Consider the following 15,969-nt stretch of genomic DNA (forward strand, 5'->3'; position numbering starts at 1 on the left):
CTGACTTGTGGTTAGCAGCCCAAGGCATCACCATGTGCCACCACTGCTCTGGAACGGTTTCTACCCACTTGTCATTTGTCCCAATAACAGGGGCAATTGAACCACGGACCTGGGCTCTTTCTCTAAGTTAGACTGCTCTTCCAGAAATTTCTCATGTTTTGCATTTTCAAATCAAGTCTTCAGCTGCAAGTGCTCCGATTAATTTCTTTTTCTATAGCACCTTGAGCATTAGCTTTAAAACTGAAACAAGATGTATAAGGTTTAGTGAACGAAAACTCAGATTGGCTCACAATTAACTTTTGAGTTGCAGCAAAGTTGATTATTTATGCATGCAAACATTAATTTCACAAGGACACTTTCATCCCCTTTTAATGAAGTCTAAAGAGAAACTGGAGTCCGTCTGAGGGACTGTGATAGGAGGCCTTGGTTCCAGGACCAATCTTCAGCTTGCTTCAGGAATGGATTCTGTTCCAAAGAGCTTGTCTTTTGAATCCTTCAGTGGGACCTTGCAGGTTCCCCTGCTGTGCCTACCAATGACTGGAGGGGGGGGGGGGGCGCGGGCACACTCCCTCTGCAGCCACCAGCTCCGGAAGGACAAACCCAACCTCTCTGAGCTCTCTGACCACACCTGGTCTGGTTTTGTTTTCTGCTTTACTCTTGGTGATACCAAAACAAATGTCAGAACCAAATCCATTGCCACGGAGTTGATCCTGATTCGTAGCAACCCTTTAGACGGGTTTGAAGGCTGTAAATCTTTCCGGGGCAAACAGCCTTAGCTTTCTCCAGAGGCGTGTCTAAGCCATGGCCTCTAGGGGGCGTAAACGACTGACCGTATGGTTATCAGTTCAACCCTTATCCAACGCAGTGTCACTAGATCCCACAAAAAGCTCTCAAACCCCACAGTTTGCAACCCCAGCTCCTTAGGAGAGATGAGCCAGGGGGCAGACCTGTGGTGAAAATCCTCATGTTCTTGTGATAAGAAGTTTTATATAAAGGAGGGAAGAAAAAGCTTGTTGTGGAGATGCTCACAGTTTTAACAGACCCACAGTAACTTTTCTATTCAGAGCAGGCCAGACCCATGGGCTCTGCAGTGATGAAGTTAAGAAAGAGGACTTGGACACCTTAGTCTGTCCTTGGGTGAAGACAATTAGCTTGGCTCTGTGACCCTTTTTACATTTAACTCTGGCATCGACCACTGCGCATGCTAGCGAGAACAGTGAGCAAGCTCAGTGACGCTTGCTTTTTCTTTTGCAGGTATCTGAGCCTTCTGCTTTCCTGCCCCGGGATCCTGAGAGGAGAAACCTGCTGATTCCTCAGTGTGCTTGGCTTCACTAGACCTTGACCTGCAAGACCTGCATTGATTGGTCTCAGTGACCAATGGCTGGCCCAATTAGCCCACCCAGGCTAATCTCATCACCAGGTCTCCACGTTCCTTTTGAAGTTCGAGAGCCTTCCCTATACCTATCCCCCTCCAACTCTGTTGATCCAAGTAGGGATCAACTATTTTAGACTGATGACAAGACTGTCTTTCTGGGGAGACAGAGCCCAGCTCCCCAAAGAACCTCTTGTCTGCGGTACTCGAATCCATGACTGAAACAGAATTTCTCTCCATCCTTTTTTTTTACTGTCTCATTTTCTCAAGCATTCCCCCTTTATCTCTCATTCTCCATCCTGCCCCTGCCTAATTGCTATTAGTCTTAAAGTCATCCTCAAATCTTCCACCCTTTTGCAAGTAATTGCATTGTTTCCTACATGAGTGATTGGAGCAGCCTCTAATTCCCCATCTATGTCTCTTTAGATAAAGCATTGGCTGATTTCATGCCAAGACAAAAGCTCTTTATAATTAGACCTTAGTTAACCTCTTGCTTCATTTCTTACCATTTCCCATATCCAAGCTCCACAAAAGCCACATCTGATTATTCCTAAACTCTCCATGCCCATCGACATCATGTGTTTACTTATGTAGGTCTCCCCCCGCCCCCCACCTAGAGATTTTCTCCCATTGGTAAGTAGTGAATTCTTACTCATCCTTCTTGTCTCATACCACCACCTCCTCACCCCCACCCCAAACAGAACAACATTTTCCCTTGTTGTTTTCCATGACACATCAAGCCCAAATCTAGGAAACTGGAGGCAAAGGCAGAGCTGGACATTGGTAGTCTGGTGGAGAGGTGGGGGCGCTCTGTGGGGCAGTGGTGTGGAAGATGAGCGGCCACACCCACCCCTGCTGCCGAAGGAGGCAGCAGGGGCACAACATGGAGAGTTTTTCCAATGCAGGTTTCTGGGATATTCTTGGCCAGAAATAAATCGATAAGGGAATCTTCCTGGGTGATAGACTGATGATTTCCAGGCCCGTCTTGAGCAGTCAAACCTTTATTTCTACTGGCCTAGTAGAGACATTGCCCACCACATCTGTCCGTTTGTCAGACTGCGTGGGCTTGCATGTTGCTGTGATGCTGAAAGCTATACAGCAGTATTTTAAATACCAGCAGGATTACCCATGATGCACAAGTGTCACCGGAGATTCAAACTAAGAACAGGCTAGGCAGAAGGAATAGGTTATGCAGAGGGACCAGGAGGATAAAATATGGCACTTTGGGGAGAAAGTTGCACCCGATCCAAGCCATGGCATTTTCTTTCTTCTTTTTTTTTTTAACATTTTATTAGGGGCTCATACAACTTTTATCACAATCCATACATATACATACATCAATTGTATAAAGCACATCTGGACATTCTTTGCCCTAATCATTTTCAAAGCATTTGCTCTCCACTTAAGCCCTTTGCATCAGGTCCTCTTTTTTTTATCCCCTCCCTCCCTGCTCCCCCCTCCCTCATGCCATGGCACTTTTAATGGCCTCACATGCACGTGAAAGCTGGACCCTGAATCAGGAAGCCTAGAGAGGAGTCGAGGCCTCTGAAGTGTGGCTTTGGCAACCAGGATTGAAAGTACTACAGACTTCCCGAAGAGTGGACAAATCTGCCTTGGGAAAAGTACAGCCAGAAGGGTCCTTAGAGGCAAGGATGGCAAGACTGGGTCTCACACACTCTGAACAAGTTATTAAGAGAGATTGGTCAAAAGAGAGAGTTGAGTCTTGGGGGACGGGGGCGGATCAAGCTTGGTAGAGGCTCAGAGAAAAGGAGGGAGACCGTCAACGAGGTGGACGGACACAGTGGCCACAGCAATGGGGGCATGGTGAGGAGGGCGCGCCTCTGAGCAGTATCTCCTTCTATTGCACACTGGGTCACTGTCAGTCAGAACTGACTCGATGTCATCCAACAACCACGGGGCACTTCCACCCGGATCAGATATACAACAGACATCTCAAACTTAGCGTGTTTATATTTTGTCTTCTTCCTTAAACTTCTTCTTCTGTATTCTTTATCTTAGCAGGAAGGACCACCTTCTCCCTGCTTACGAGTACAGAAATGTATGAGGGCCATCTATACCTTTCCCTCACTCTTACTCCTATATCCAGTCTGTGAATCAGTTGCCAAGACTTTTGACTTTTACCAACTAACTATACTTCGAATCCGTCCTCTTCTCTGCTTATCCCGCTCCGAGTGACTTCTTTGCTTAGGGCTTCTTCACTTCTTACTTGAATTCATTTAGTTTATAATATTTGGGAGTTCTTATTATGTTGCAAGTATAGAATTAGGCACTGGAGATATGATAATAGACAAAATAGACACAGGGTATCGCCTAGTAAGGACACCCTGCAGTGAATTATAGTTATTTTAATTATACAAGGAGAGAAGTAGTACTGGATATCATGGCAACATGAGCTGGGGAAATCAGGGGAGACTTCCCAGAGGAGGTGACATGTAAACTGAGATTTAGTGGTTGAATAGGAATTAGCCCAATGAAGTAGATAGGGGAGGGGAGAGGTGGGGTTTCTTTAGGCAGAAGTCATAACATGTACAAAGAGCTCCCAGTCAGAGTACTGAGCAGGATTGAGAAACTTCCGTGAACTCTCTATGAATGAGCCGTGAATGTTGAGTCACTTAAGTTTCCCAGGCAACATACTCTGAGATCAAATTGAGTGTACCTGGGAGGGAAGAACCATCATCAGGCAAAGAGAAGTTCAACTCTAAAGCAGGTGCAGCTGAGGCAGGCCTCTGCCACCCCCACGGGAGCTCGGGAGTTAGGAAGCCCCTTCAGCTCGCGTCTCAAGGTGAGGCAAGGGGCCATGGCCGTGGTACTCCGGCATCAGCAGTCATTGGAGGCCGCCTGTTTCTGAGGCAGAGGGACTGGGAAGGGCCTCAGCTGTGGGCTGTGGGAAGCTACATTCACACAGCTGAGGTCAGGAGTGCCCTTGTCCTAAGGAAAGGGAATAACTGAACTGAACAACGTACATTACAGTAGGACAAACAGGCCAGTCCTTGTCAGGTTTGTAGGACACATCAAAGATTGCAGGTGTTAGGATAAGAACGATTGGAGAGTTTCCAGTGAGTAACATAGACACATTTGCATGGATTCACAGTTTCTTATAAGTATTGCGCGCTAACCCATCGCACCACGGGAGCATTCAGTTAGCAAAGTTTCTTAAACTGTCGGTTTTGACCCCATGTGGGGTCACATAACTGGATGTGGGGGCATGGGAAAATTGGCAGCAATAAAAGGTTTCTGAACACCCAACGACCAAAAAGGAATTTGTTATCAAACCGTAACGAATTCCAGATGTTTCCGGCAGCTCTTGCCCCTGCTGCAAAATTTCTCAGGCAAAAATGGGTCGTGAGTGGAAAAAGCCCCAGCAGCTCAGGTAGAGGACAACACAATTGATTCATGGAGGGAGGCTGCTCCGGTAATGGAGCGGTTAGACTCCAGGTCAACCTGGTGGTGCCTGTGTGGTGGTAGGGGTGGAGTCCAACCTGTCAATCAGGTGTTAGGCTGGTGATGTCCTTTTTTTTTTCTTTCAGGTTTTCTATTTTATTTATTTTTTATAAATCACTTTATCGGGGCTCATACAACTCTTTTTTTGTAATTAGCATTTTATTTTATTTTTTTAACATTTTATTAGGGACTCATACATCTCTTATCACAATCCATACATACATCAATTGTATAAAGCACATCTGTACATTCTTTGCCCTCATAATTTTCAAAGCATTTGCTCTCCACTTAAGCCCTTTGCATCAAGTCTACCCCCCCCCCCCGCTCCCTCATGAGCTCATACAACTCTTATCACAATCCATACATACATCAATTGAGTAAAGCACCCTTATATATTCATTGCCCTCATCCTTCTCAAAATTCGCCTTCCACTTGGGTTCCTGGAATCAGCTCATTTTCCTTTTTCCCTCCCCCTACCTCCACATTCCTCCCTCCCTCATGAACCCTTAATAATTTATAAATTATTATTTTATCTTATCTTACACTGCCCAGTGTCTCCCTTCACTCACTTTCCTGTTTCCCACCCCCCAGAGAGGAGATTATATGTAGATCCCCGAGATCGGTTCCCCCTTTCTACACCCCATTCCCTCCTGGTATCGCCACTCTCACCGTTGGTGCTGAGGGGTTCTTCTGTCCTAGATTCCCTGTGTTTCCAGATCCCACTGTACCGCTGTGCATCCTCTGGTCTAACCAGGTTTGCAAGGTAGAACTGGGATCATGATAGTTGGAGGGGAGGAAGCGTTAAGAATTAGGGAAGGTTGTGAGTTTCATTGTTGCTACACTGAACCCTGAGTGACTCATCTCATCCCCACTACCCCTCTGCAAGGGATGTCCTTTTTATAAGGGAGACACTGGACATTTCTCCCTCCCTGGTCATTCACTCTCCCTATTGCTGGCATTCTGTGTCTGCTGCCAGCAGAGGCCCCAGGTGGGTCACTGACCCAGAGAGCTAACCTGGAAACTGTGTCCTGTTGGCTTCTCACCAATCTTAGATCCATGGGCCTCTGCACCTACCAGCCTGGGGCCTCCTCATGTTCTGCTTAACATTTCTGTGTCATCAGCCTAGAGCGACATGAGTCTGAAGAGGCCTCGGCTCCATTGAACGAACAGACTTGAGTTGTACTGAGCTGGGATGCCTTCTGGATATAAAATTATTTCTGATATAAAAATTCTTTCTTACCCACCTCTGAGTGTCCCTGATTTTGCTTCTCAGCTGAACACAGATGCGGTGGGGAGAGATGATGACAGCCACTCTCCACTATGGTGTTCTCGGTGGAAAGAGAACTAATTGGATGTCTTTGAGAACTATTTAGGATGTCAGGTAGACAGGACGTGGTTATTGATTAAATGGGTAGAGAGAGGAAGTACAAGGTGGTCGACCAGATTCCTGTGTTGTTGACAACAGCCTGCATGTTGACCCCCTCTAGTCTATCACACAATTGCAGTGGTGGCAATAGAACCAACATGCAAACATCATTATGTAGTTCTCCTGCTTAGGAGCCTAGACTGTCTGCCAATTTCCCTTTAATAAAGTCTAAATTTCTAAGGCTTGTCCAGAGAGAGAGAGAGAGAGAGAGAGAGAGAGAGAGAGAGATGCATTCCTAACAGAGGGATGGCATACAATGGTCCTTTAAAAGTCGCTGTGGCCAGCAAGCAAGGCTGTCTCTCAGACATAAGTGTGCCTCTCCTGAACCCAAACTCTTGCTTTGCTTGCCTTTGCCGTCTCCCACTCCACTCTTGAGTCTTACTGGACGCCACCCTCCTGCTTCAACCAATTCTAGAATGAGACCAACCCTCTTGGTCTAGACTTGTTTCCTGGCCTGGCCTCGAAACCAAGCCATGCTCTCCTTCACCTTGCAGCCATTGGAATCACCTGACGGCCTCTCTGCACAACGCCTGAAATTTGGCATGACTATATATAAACATCCCAGCTCCATTATAGGCTCTTTATTGAAAAAATCATTTTATTGGGGGTTCATACAATTCTTACTACAATCCATATATACATCCATTGTGTCAAGCGCTTTTGTACATTTGTTGCCCTCATCATTCTCAAAACATTTGCTTTCTACTTGAGCCCTTGGTATCTGCTCTTCAGTTTGCCCCTCCCTCCCCACCACTCCCACCCTCATAAACCCTTGATAATTTATGAAGTATTATTATTTTGCCATATCTCACACTTTCCAACATTTCCCTTCGCCCACTTTTCTGTTGTCCATCTCCAAGGGAGGAGGTTATATGCAGATCCTTGTAATCAGTTCCCCCTTTCTACGCCACCTTCCCTCCACCTTCCCGGTATCGCCACTCTCACCACTGGTACTGAAGGGATCATTTGTTCTGTATTCCCTGTGTTTCCAGTTCCTATCTGTACCAGTATACAGCCAGATTTGTAAGGTAGAATTGGGATCATGATAGTGGGTAGGGGGGAGGGGGAGAAAGTATTCAAGAACCAGAGGAAAGTTGTATGTTTGATCATTGCTACACTGCACCCTGATTGGTTGGTCTCCTCCCTGAGACCCTTCTGTAAGGGGACTAAGGGGATGTGCAGTTGCCTAGACATGGGCTTTGGGTCATCAGGTAGTTTATTGTGCCAACCTGGCCAATAAACACATGTGGGGTTAATTGAAGGGTGGAGGGATAAATGGCTCAGTGAGCTTTGCGTTTCCAGTTCTTGGGTCTCTTGCTTTGTGATGGTTGGATCTGGGTGCAGCTGCCTTAGCCAGCTCCCTGCTTCAGTTGGCCAGGCTGACTTCCTGCAAGACATCCCCCAGGAGAAGCCACATGGACCTACCCCGATGCTGCCCTGGGTGCTGGAGCAGCCATGTGGAGACCCCTGCCAGTGCTGAGATGCTTACACATTCACTGACTTCGCTTTCCTTCTGCAGTAGGTATCATTGCATCTGTTTTGTGAGCTGGAGGAGGACTTTGTGGATTGGTGTTGGACAGATGGGTTAATATTGGACTTGTGGGCTTGGGCAGCACTGGGTTGGGATGTTTTCTTGATGCTCACTTACCTTGATATAAAGGTCTCTCTTATACATGAGTTTCTGTGGATTTGTTTCTCCAAAGTACCTGGACTAATACAAGTCCCCACTATGAACTCCCCTTCATTCTCTATGATATGATTTTTTTGTTCTTTGATGCCTGGTACCTGATCCCTTTGACACCTCATGATCACACAGGCTGGTGTGCTTCTTCCATGTGTGCTTTGTTGCCTCTGAGCTAGAAGGCTGTAAAGGTAAACCAGCCCCTAACATATCATCATGGGTCCAGTAGGTGCAATTGTACAGCGATAATAAGTAAAGATTATAGTAAAGTCATAGAGAGCATGAAGGATAGAAGAGAGAGAGAGAAATAATGGAGTCAGACACATTTCATGGTAGCAATGCTCACCTCAGCCTCACTTGGTGGTCCACGTGGAGTGAGAGATTTATTGTTAACCAAGGGGTTATATTCTCTGGGGACATGCAAGTCCCCTAATTACAGGTGAAGACATATGTCACAGGAAAGGGTTGTGCTGTAAGTAATACAGTAATGGGAGGAGGGTGATCTAGGGGTATCCACGCAATAGGAGGAGGAGGGATTGGGGGTATATATGTGACAAGAAGGGCAGATCCTAGATTCAGGATGGCAGCTTAACTCTGGATGTCACAGAGCCGGTTTTGTCCTGTTCTCTGGTTCACCATTATCAGTAGGGTGTAAACCCCACCTACAGGAACCAAGCTAATGGTCGCAAGCCTTTAGTGAGAAGCAGCCCATTGTCCTTAACAGCAGGGAGTGGGCCCTACCTCTGGTGGGACCAGACAATCATCTGGCAACTGACTGCCTTCAGGGATGATGTGTCTAAGGATTTGACCTCCCACCATATGTTGGCCAAAAGCCTCTAATGTTTGGCATTTTTTGGGGGGATACAAAGCTGGGGTAAAGTCTCTTTATAATCCCACAGATGGCTGCTTATTTATTTTTAAGCCTTTAAGACCCCAGATTCTATATCTTTTGATAGCTGGGCACTATCAGCTTTCTTCACCACATATGTTTATGTGCCTATTTGTCATCAGCAGTTGTGTCGGGAAGGTGAGCATCATGGAATGCCAGTTTAATAGAACAAAGTATTCTTGCATTGAGGGAGCACTTGAGTGGAGACTCAATGTCCATCTGCTACCTTAATACTAAACGTACAAATATATGCACATAGATCTATTTCTCTACCATTGTATATAAATATATTCACAAATGTACATGCCTGCATTTAGACCTCTATAAATGCTCTTTGCCTCCTAGTTCTTTCCTCTATTTCCTTTTACTTTCCTTATAGAGACTTTCTTAATGGACTTTAGCATAGACACCCCCCCAAATCTTTTAATTTGGTGGGCTCATTGCCCTCTAACTCTTAATAAACTCGACAGGTTTGAATGTTCAACATATCACTATAGCTCAACATGTCCCATCTACCTATGAAGACAAAGCTCTTAGAAGGGTCAGATTTATGAGGGCTTTCAAGAAGTTCCTGAAAAGAATGGAATAAAAGATAACGGACTTTTCCCAAGAACTTTTTGAAATTCTCTCCTAAATCTGATGCTTCTGAGACTTTCGTCACCATAGGCATATGAGATATATTTAACCCCAGTGATAGGTTGAACCATCAAATGCAAGATTGCATACCAGATATCTCATTTCTCTATCATTTCTAGACAATGAGACAATCTTCATAAATACATGTCTAAGAGAAAAATAAAAATTCTATTCCCCTAGAAAATGCCCAAACAGGTTGTAGTTTAGTGAGAATCTGCCCTAACAGATTTCAACCTTATTTTTGTTTTTAAAGTCAGTATACGTCCCACCCACCCACCCAGGTACTCAGCTCTTGCCCTGCTGGTGGCATGCCTGTGAAGGGAGGTAGATAAGCAGGAGATGGAACTAAAGTGGCGGAGTGGGGACACCCTAGCAACCCTCACGTATGTCCTCAACCCTACCACTGGGGGTCACTTGAGGGCAGCAAGCTTTGAGAGGTGGGACATGGGGGGAATTCACTTTGGCCAGTGTGATTCTGCCCTCCTTTAGGCCAAGTGGAGCCACTCATGGAGTACCTGTTATTTAAAAAACAAAAACAAAACACTAGCACCTTAAGCACTTTTGTCCCTCCTGTCCCTGTGCCAACATAATGTCCCCCGTGGAGACTTGAACCCAGTGCCTTTTCCTTGGCCATCAGAGGCATGTGTAGAAGTGACTGTAATGCTACCCTTCGATGTTGGGGGTCAGCTCACAATGGCCACCCTGTCTTGTCCGTGTTTTGTATAATAAAGGCTTGTGCCTCCGCTCAAAAAAAGAGAGAAAAGTCCATATACTGCTTCTTAATGACACAAGATGACCAGCAGGTGACCATGATTGCGTCAACTAGGTTTGAGTTGAGCCCTACCTGTGTAGGCTTCAGAAATTCCTGCTTCCTCCCTGCTTGCTGGCTCAGCTGCTCTTTGTCCCTCCTCTGGGTTACCGATTCACTTCAGTAAGTCATCAAGGATCTACTTTGTTAAAAGCACCTTGTACTGCGTTTGGGTTTGTTATTCTCATTTTTATCTCCAGAATCCTTTCAGACCATGACCTCTGGAACCTCTCTCCGTTCCAAGGTCATGGACCTTAGTAATGACTGGGCAGAGGCGTTCCATCCCTGTGGCCCCATTGAGCCTGTGGGATCTGTTTGGGGAAATGAGGTGAAAGCTCATCTGCACGCTCTGTTGAGAGTCTCACTCTTCCCTTGAGCTCTGAATTCTGTCCCAGTTCTGTCTGCACCCCACTGGGCTCTACCATGCTGTTCCCTCAAAGGAGGAACAGCGTTTTGAGCAGGCAGAGAAGGCTGGGAAGTGCTTTTCAGAGTTCAAGAACCATCTTGTTTCCTCTGGGCTGTAAAAATGATCTTTTTTGAATATTGAGCAAATTATAGTTTACATGAAATCCCAGAAATCCCTCTACATTTTAAGGAGGAAACCATCTTCCTGTCCATCTTTCCTTTCAAAGAGATGGTAAGAGATCAACCTGAACCCTCAGTCTGTCTAGGAAGAACTTTGCCAGGACCGTCAAAATCCACACTTTGAGATCTCACAGGAGTAGATAAGGGGGCACCAAAAAAAGGGGCCAGTCTGATGCAGATTGGTAAAAATGTCAGGGGTATGGCCTTTCTGTAGGCTGAAAGGCAACAGCAAGAGTCCTTAGGAGACTGCTTTTTGTAAAGGGGGATGGCCGGTAGGGTATGACTCGTTTATAATCAGCACAGTGACTGCTATGTGTCATCCCTGCAGTCTTTAGCCAATGCTGTGGGCATACGAGAGCATGCCCCTGCCTCTGAAAACCTCCACAGTCACTGCCACCGAGTTGATTCTGAGTCGTAGTACCCTACAGGACAGCGGAAACATGCTCTTTCGGAGTATCTAAGGCTTAGACTTTCTTCCACAGAGAGACTGGAGGGTTTGAGCCCTGGGGTAGCCCATTACACTAGCACTTTCAATTTACTGGGAAGAGCACCCACATACACATATATGAAACAATGGCTGGAGGATCAGGACTGTTTGTCTGGGAGAGGTGCTCCACAAACTGCCTCCTTCCTTCAGTGCTGTGCTGTTCCCCTAGACGCACTGACCTTCTAATTGGCTTCTCTCATCTCATCATCTTTCGAAAGGTTATGAAGAAGGGAAGAAGATGGGAGTGAGGGGAGATTAGGTGGTCTGTGGTATTTAATAGGGACGAACTGCTATTTCAGCTTGCAATCACAAGGGACAGGCACGTGGCAGGGGGGATTAAAACAGATACTAAGAATTTTATGATTGAGGATTTTGTGGAAGCAGTTATTAGGGCAGATTGCTATTTCTCTCTTGAGTAGTGGGTAATTTAAAAACTTTTAGCAATTTGTGTCACGTAGAAACTCCCTGTAAGGCTCCATAAAACTAACCTGATGGAGAGCAAATGCTTTGAGAATGATTGGGGCAGGGAATGTATGGATGTGCTTTATACAATTGATGTATGTATATGTATGGATGGTGGTAAGAGTTGTATGGGTCCCTAATATAATGTAAAAAAAGAAAAGAGGAGAAAAAAATGATTAGGGCAGGGACTGTACAGATGTGCTTTATACAATTGATGTATGTATATGTATGATCTGTGATAAGAATTGTATGAGCCCCTAATAAATTGTTAAAATTAAAAAAAAAAAAACTAACCTGAAAGGCCCATCATTATTAGGACTTGCGGTGGCTCCAATCCTTGTCAGATAACTTCTGATCATGAGGTCCCTTTGCCCCGGCAGTCACCAGTCTTTCTATTTGTCAAGAGCCTCATGATTTGATCAGAGTGAAAAATTCCAATGATGCTCCCTTATCTTTATTACCTTCTCTCCCTCCTCACTTTTAACCGGAATCTACTCAGAGCCGCCCTCTCAGTTCTGGCCAGTTTTTCTTAACGCATTGCTGGAATCCTGTCAAGTGTCTGGCTGACAGAGTTGGTGGTCCCTAGCAGAGTCAAAGAGGTTGCCCTGTCTTCTCAAAGCCCTAGGACAGGGACAGCTGCTTTCCCAGGATTCCCCCATCGGCAAAGCCACAGCCTCCCTCAGTTCATTGAAATAAAACCCTGTGGTGCACCAGCTCCCAGAGTTCATAGACCTACCCAAACCTCTCATCATTGTCTGTGTGGTTTGGCCTCTTAAACTCACCTGAGCCGTTAGTGTTCTCATAAACTGATTTTCACTGGAGGCCAGTGTCTGGTCCTAACTGATTCTCATCACCTGGGCATTCCAGATGTGGTTGGTTGGTCTCTGGGGGGTCCTGCTGAGTTCCTTTCTCTTCAGTATCTGGTAACCCATTTCTGTCAAGAGCTTCTGGAATACTGCCTGTTCACAGAGAGGGCTTGGGAGGAGAGGTGCATTGACGAGGGAGAGGGGACTAATTAGAAAGGCATTATAGGGGATAGGATGTAGGTTAGTAACATCCCATGGAAACTAGAGATGACTTTCTGGCCAGGAAATGACATGATGCTACTGGGTGGTATTCATAGGGCTCCTTCTTAGCTGGGCCAGGGCCAGGTCTGATACACATACCTGGCAAAACTGGGTCTTACAGAGGCTCTATTTTCCCCCAAACTCCGACCCCAGCATAGGACCTACCCTATTGAGCAGTCCTCCAAGTGAGGCCTTTGGGGGCTCTATCAGTGTTGAGTTCATTGGGAGCAGAGCTGGAGAAATGAAGGCCAAGGGGAGTCTGCTGTTGCCACACTACCGCCTTAGATCATCCCAGTTCAGTGTCCGAGGCCACACAGTGGGTTAGTTTTATGCAAACAACTATATGTTGGAGGTCTTTCATCACTAGAGGGCAGACACTTTTCAATGCTTTTTAAAACTATGGCCAAGTGAGTCTTCTTCAGATTTCAATGGGAATGTCTTCATTTTCCTTCTCCACCTGTCTCCTGATAAATCTGATTAATATTCTTGACCAAATGGACAAGGAGACTTAATTAAAATCTTTTTTTCTATGTAGCTTGAGGCACAAGGATGGCAGATTTTGGAATCGATAAAGCATCATGCCTTGGGAATATGCATAGTACTTACAGGCCTAGTGGGTGAGCGTTGCCAGAAGGTGCTTGCTCTAGGCGGTCCCAGACTCTCCTATTTGAAGCTATTGGGAGCACAGAGCTGAGAGTTGTAGACAAATCTATGAGCTTCCAGGGAGAAAGCTTTCTATCACAGCCTTGGGCAAGGGATTATAGCTGCTACTTAAAGATGCAGGCCAGGGAAGGAGACAGCCCTGTGTCTCTTCCCACTCCTGTGAACCAACCTTTCCCCTCGACATCTTAGAGCTACTTGGTTTAAAATCTCCTTCAAACTTTGAGCCTCTCTACTTAAATCTTACCTTAGTGCAAGAAGGGTTTGTTCTAATAATGTGGCATTATATGATACTCACCTTCCTGACAGGATTGCTGAAGACAAAATGGATGCATAAGCAAATGTGGTCAAGACTATACTTTCAGGGATCATTTCTATAGTGAGCAAATGTGGTGAAGAAAGCTGATGGTGCCCAGTTATTAAAAGATATAGCATCTGGGTCTTAAAGGCTTGTAGTTAAAACAAGCAGCCATCTAGCATGGAATCAACAAAGCCCACATGGAAGAAGCACACCAGCCTGTGTCGGTCAATGGGAAGAGGTATCAGAAGTTCAAAAACAAGTAAACAAATCAATTTGAGGGGGCGTGGATGTCATGGAGACCCAAAAACCCACCTGTAAGATAATTGGATAGTCCCTCTCAGAAGGGACACATGGAAGGGATGATAAATCCAGGGTACAGTATGGCACTGATGAACCACATAACTATCCTCTAGTTTTGTTTTACCTTATTAAGTGTATCAGATTTGCATATGCTCATTTGTGCATTTAAGATCATTTGGCACATAAAAATCAAGGTAGATAAACCTTCAGAAACAGTTACAGAAATAATGTTTCCCTAAGGGTATGGTAAGAGAGGGTTTGGAAGAACTGATAGCACTGATGATTATATCATTCCACTCAATGGGACTGAATAACAGAATTGCATGTGATGTATTGGATATACTGATTGTGCAAGATATGATAAAACAACATCATAAAAGAATAAGGGTTCCTAGAGGGTATGGTGAGAGAGGGAGGGGTACAAAGGGGAGCTGGTATCAAGTTCAAGAAAAAAGAAAATGTCTTGAAACTGATTGTGGTAGCAATTGTACAATATTGCTTGATGTGATCGAACTATGGAATGTTGATATCTGTAAGAGCTCCCAATAAAATGATTAAAATTAAATAAAAGAGAGCTCCTTCCAGGGAGCCTTCTTTGCTTCTGCTCTCTTCCCTCCCTTCAGCTCATGTGGGAGACTACAATGAATTCTTTGGGCGTGCACTAAGAGAACTTAGGTTGGTATTTAATTAAAAATTAAATGTCCTCCACTGCCAGTTCTGGTTTATCATCCATATTAGACATCATTGGTCATTAAACAGCCTTTTTAGGTAAGACTCAAGATCAAATTCATTTTGGATCACTCATTAAAAAATGTAAATCCACCGAAGAGAGGCTGGCAGAACCCCCCCGATGCTGGAGTGTACTAGAAAGGTTCCAGAGGTGGTCAGTGGTCTTCTGGCCACCATAAATCAGGCCTGTCTCCAAGCATCACTGTCCATAGTCAACTAGCTTGAGTTACTTCTGCATTTTCTTGAAGTCAGCTGGTCTTCACCACTACTTAGGATTACCAGAGGGTGGCAAATGTTTTAGGATTGGAACGCAGAGCCGTGAGAGCATGCACTAGAACAGTTTTAAGTGGTAGGTAAAGTTTATTTAATCTTCTTCCCCGGTCCCAAACCACTACGCAATTATAGCTTCAAATCTGAAATCTCTCTCCCAAACTACTGTTTTACCTTGTCCTCCAGGAGTCAACAAAGGCCATGTGTTGAAGGTTAGTGGGAATCTTCTCTTTTTTAAAATAAATGCCTTCCCCAAGAGGGTATAAGTTGGGCTGCTAAATGAAAAGTTGCTAGTTCAAACCCACCTGCCACTTCATAGAGACGAGGTCGTCTGCTTCCTTAACTATTTATTACCTCAGGCACCACCTTGTCCTGTAGAGTCCATGAGTCAGAATTAACTTGATGGAAGTTGGTTGAGTAGTGGGTCAGAGGGCTTGCCTTTACCATAGAAACTTGGAGTTCACGGTTGAGATTTCCTAAGCCTGGTCTTTTCCAACTCAGAGTGGACCCTAGGAGCACACTGGACCCGATGTTACTTCACGTAGGGAAACAGCTGCTGGCAGACAGGTTTGTTGGAGGGTAACATGGAACATCGTTCAGATCCTGGAGACATCAATACCAAGTGTCAGTGGTTGCCCAAATGGTATTGACTCAGAAGCTCCAGAGGGTTTGTCCTGGCTGCTACAGCCAAAACAAAGTCTCCTCAGGGCCAGGAGTCGACGAGTAGCCATGCAGAAGGCTGGCAAATGTTAGCCGAACTAGGAAGAGCCAAGGGACCCACCCAGCAACAGGCAGCTTCATCCTGCACACCCCCCAGGGCCAGCTGTGCGTCAC

The sequence above is a fragment of the Tenrec ecaudatus genome, chromosome 4 (genome assembly GCF_050624435.1).
Source record: "Tenrec ecaudatus isolate mTenEca1 chromosome 4, mTenEca1.hap1, whole genome shotgun sequence".
NCBI lineage: Eukaryota > Metazoa > Chordata > Mammalia > Afrosoricida > Tenrecidae > Tenrec > Tenrec ecaudatus.